Genomic DNA, 5241 nt, shown 5'->3' with positions numbered 1-5241 from the left:
GGCAGGGTGGCACTATCTTTACAGGGATTGTGGCACTATCTAGATGGACACTGGGGCTCTCTATGGGCACCATCTACATTGTCACTGTGGCACTATGTGGGCACTGGCACTTTATGTGGGCACTGGCACTTTATATGTGGGCACTGTGGCACTATGTGGGCACTTTGGCACTATCTACATGGGCACTGTGGCACTATATGGACACCATCTAGATGTGCACTGTGGCACTATGTGGTCACTAGCACTTTATATGTGGAAACTGGAACTTTATATGTGGGCACAGTGGCACTATATGGTCACTGTGACACTATGTGGGCACTGGCACATCTATGTGGGCACTATCTAGAGTGGGCATTGTGGCAATATCTACAGGGTCATTGTGGCACTATGGGGCATTATTCTTAATGTGGGCATCTGTGGGCATTATACTATATGGGGGCAGCTATGGGGCATTATGTTGTATGGGGACAGCTATAGGGCATTATACTGTATGGGGGCATCTGTGTTGGCTTTATACTGTATGGGTGCATCTATGGGGGCATTATACTGTATCGGGCAGCTATGACAGTATTATGCTGTATAGGAACAGCTATGGGTCATTATACTGTATGGGGGCATCTGTGTTGGCTTTATACTGTATGGGTGCATCTATGGGGGCATTATACTGTATGGGGGCATTATACTGTGCAGGGGCAGCTATTTGGCATTATACTGTGTGGGAGGTACTATGGGGTATTATATTGTGTGGGGGCAGCTATAGTGGCATTACAGTGCGTGGGGGTTCTATGGGGGCATTATACTGTGAGGAGGCACTATGGGAGCATGATACTGTGTGGGCTGAATTAGGTGTGTATTGGTGGGGATTGGGAAGGAATAAAATATGCCGCATCGGTTTTTCTTCTTTGCGATACTTGAAAGTTGGGAGGTATGGTTAATGTATTTAGACACTGATAGCTACAACATATATGCTGTGCTCAACCCTCAAGTCACTGTGTGAGACCTTAGGCATCTGCCTTTCTATATTTGGATTTAGATGTATAGCTTAAAAAGGCTCTGTCACCACATTATAAGTGCCCGATATTGTACATAATCTGATTGGCGCTGTAATGTAGATTACAGCAGTGTTTTTTATTTAGAAAAACCATAGTTTTTGACGGAGTTATGACCTATATTAGCTTTATGCTAATGAGTTTCTTAATGCCCAACTGGGCGTGTTTTACTTTTTGACCAAGTGGGTGTTGTGGAGAGAAGTGTATGACGCTGACCAATCAGTGTCATACACTTCTCTCCATTCATTTACACAGCAGCATCGTGTTCTTACTAGAACACGATGTGCAGCCACACTAACGTTAAACAAGTGTCCTGACAATGAATAGACATTACCTCCAGCCAGGACGGGATGTGTATTCAGAATCCTGACACTTCACTAACGTTTGTGTGAGACTACAGCACAGCGAGATCTCGCTGTAAATGACAGTTTACAGCGTAATCTCGCGAGACTACGACTGCTGTGCAGTAAATCACACACAAACGTTAGAGACGTGTCAGGATTCTGAATACACATCCAATCCTGGCTGGTAGTGATGTCTATTCACTGTGAGGACACTTGATTAACGTTAATGTGTGTGTGTATGTGGCTGCACATCGTGTTCTAGTAAGAACACGATGCTGCTGTGTAAACGAATGGGGAGAAGTGTTTGACGCTGATTGGTCACCGATTGGTCAGCATCATACACTTCTCTCCACAACGCCCACTTGGTCAAAAAGTGAAACACGCCCAGTTGGGCATTAAGAAAGTCATTAGCATAAAGCTAATATAGGTCATAACTCCGTCAAAAATGATCGTTTTTCTAAATAAAAAACACTGCTGTAATCTACATTACAGCACCGATCACATTATGTAGAAGATAGGGCATTTATAATGTGGTGACAGAGCCTCTTTAAGTATAGCTTAAGAAAAACTGGAGGACTTACCATTACAAACAGATCTAGGTTTAAACGAGGCCATACACAGACATTTTGTAGCAAGGCAGCTGTAATAGCAGTCATCTGACAGTCACAGTCCACAGTAATAAACCTGCATTCCCAGTACATGCATCTTTCATGAAAATTTCATGCAACTGTTGCATATAAGTTTCATGAAAGTCTACAAACATTGCTAATGAAGCTATTGCATGTAGGGTCGTATACAGCAAAAGTCAGATTCCCCCACCACCCTAAAAAATAACCCTCAGAGACTCACAATCAAAGTCTTCTTTGATTGTGGTTGTTTACTTTCCTTGCTCTGTGAGCCCAGAGCTAAGCAGAGCTGGGCAGGGGGCGGTTATGACGGGTCTTGGCCTGCAAGGGGTCACCTAGAGGGGCATTTTGATTATAGCTTGGTGGGTGGATTTGAGTTAGGAATTGTTGCTAGGGGGTTGGGAGCATTGGGGGTGGAGTTAAGGGATATATATAGGCGGATAAGCAGGGAAGCCATTTTATGGCTTGAAAAATTGTGTAGTTCGTTTTTTTTTTTGTATTAAGGTCCGCAAGTGCGGGTTTATGTGGAAGAGGGATACAATTCGTTTCTTTCATCTGTATATGCATTTGTTTTGCAGATTCTGGACTATTGGTTTTTACTTTGTTTCTTGGTGTAGGCGTGTCCTTGGCAACGGTATTTATGTTTTTATATATTGCTGTCTTGGACACAATATATTGGTTTTATTTTAAAGCGATGGATTTGGGCTTCTCTAAGGGGTGGACCCTGGGAAGCGTGGTGTTTTAGCATACCCGTGGTGATGCCACTGAAGCTTATATAGTCACGGCTAGTGGTTTAACCCCTTAAGGGCACGGCCAATTTTGGCCTTGAGGACAGAACAATTTTTTTATATTTCCCTCTTTGCATCCCGACGCTCATAACTCTTATTTTTTGTACGACGTAATTGTATGAGACTTTGTCTTTTGCGGGACAAGTTGTACTTTATGTAGGTACCATTTTTTGGTACAAATACATTATCGTTTAATTTCTATAAATTTTTATTTTGGCGAAAATGCAGAAAAAAAGCAGTTCCACTGCAGTTTTAATATTTCTTTTTTTACACCATACACCGATCATCATAAATAATGTTATGCATTTTTTTGTACAGGTTGTTACGGTTGTGGTGATCCCAAATATGTCTATATTATTTCATGTTTTTGGACTTATATTTTTAAAAAGTTTATTTATTATAAAAAAATGTGTGTTTCTGAGTATTTTTTTAGTTTTTATTTATTTATTTATCATTACATTTTTTTTACATTCATGTAACTTTTTTTTTAAAATCCCATAAAGGGATTTATAATTTTGATTTAGATTTTTTAAGTGTACTGTACTGGCATATATCTATATGCTAGTACATTAGCCTTTATACTGATTGTACACAGGCAGTTGTTAGGGCATACCTCAGTATGCCCTAACAACAGGAAATATGTTCAGACAGCCCTGGGGTCCTTCAATGGACCCTGGGCTGTCTGGCCGTACAAGTTATGGGCTTTGATCGCGTCACAGTTATTTTCTGTGACGCGATCAAAGTGCAGTCCCCTCTCCTTGAACGCCGTGATCAGCTTTCATCGCGGAATTCAAAGGGTTGACGGCGGAGAGAGGATGTTTCTCTTCTACAGCCATTGCCCCGCTCTCAATCGCGCGCACAGACAGCTGTCACACAGGACGAGAATGCTCGTCCTAATGCGCAAAGTACCCGCCGTTTAGGACGAGCATTCTCGTCCTGTGTCGGCAACCAGTTAAGGGTATTGCTTTATTTATGTTTTGGAGGTTGTCAAGGACTTAGCCACATAATGTTAATAAAGTTAATATGTTAATTATGTTTATATTATGTTTATACTTGTTTTTATATATTCTCAGGTTCTGTAAAAGAAAACATCTAATAAAGCTGTGACAAGCACCTTCCAATTTTAATTGTGTCATTGTATATTTATTAGATAGGAGGGTGTTTTGTGTGGCCCCCTTGTCGCCATTGTACCGTCATGTATCTGGCAGACCTTCAATAAGGCTTCTTCCAGCTGTAAAGGGTGACCATGGGATAGCAGAGTAAGTTCTAAGCCCTAGATGCCCTGACTGCCAGATGACCATAACCCTTAACCCACCATTTCCCAATAATAACACAGGGACTTGGGTTGGATTGATTTTGGCCACATTAGCCATTTTATTAACAAACATATATAAATAAACATAATTTTATATATCAATATGTAACAAACACCATTTTAAATTAGGAGGAAGGGGGTCCTTGGAACTACAAAATCTGGCCCCCAAACGGTCTACTCATATAAAATATTCCCCCCAGCCGATTCCCCACAGGCTGAGGGGCACTATTAACAACCACAGATGGCTGTTTAAAATCTAAACCACTCCTTGGGTCACCACCCAGCAGGAGTCCAAAATTAGGCCAGACCACAAAGCAAATTATAATTTGGGAGGGACTATACCCCCGATGAATCCCTCCCCACCAATTTACCACCAACTTCAAGGATCCTCAATCGGCATTCACACTGCCGCGACTCCACACCAAAACGGCCCCACTCATGCCAGAAACCTGCAATAAAAACGAAAAAACAAGGAGGAACACAGAAAAACAACAGAGAAGCAAAAACATTCCCCATAGCAAGCAAAATTTTAGGGAGGGAGGGCGGGACAAACTGACACCTGCTTTCTGCTCTGCTAATGGCGTGAATCACTCCCTGCACTGACCTTTTTATCACCCCTGACCCACCCATAGCATTTCCCTTCCAAAACCCCCTCCTATTTCTTCTTTTACTTATAATTAATTCATCCCCACCTGCAACCCTGTTCATGCTGTCCTCCCCTTATGGCTTTCAGCCTAGGTCCAGCCTTTACTTTACCATGGGATAGCAGAGTACGTTCTGAGCCCTAAGCCCGAGACCCCCTGACTGCCGGATGACCATAATCCTTCACCCACCATTTCCCAATAATAACACAGAAACTTGGGTTGGATTAATTTCGGACACAGCAACCATTTCTTTAACAAACATACATAAATAAACATCATTTTATATCAATATATAACAAACACGAAGACACCACCACCTCTGGGACCTGCACATATCTCTAGAACGGGGCCCCCTAAAACCTGTTCTGTCGCAGAGGTGGGACCTGCATCTATCTGACATTTATGACATATCCTGTGGATATGTCATAAATGTCCTTGGTGGGAAAACCCCTTTAATTCCTGTAAAAACTGTGGG

The sequence above is a fragment of the Rhinoderma darwinii genome, chromosome 10, assembly GCF_050947455.1.
Source record: "Rhinoderma darwinii isolate aRhiDar2 chromosome 10, aRhiDar2.hap1, whole genome shotgun sequence".
Lineage (NCBI taxonomy): Eukaryota > Metazoa > Chordata > Amphibia > Anura > Rhinodermatidae > Rhinoderma > Rhinoderma darwinii.
This window is presented reverse-complemented; position numbering follows the sequence as displayed.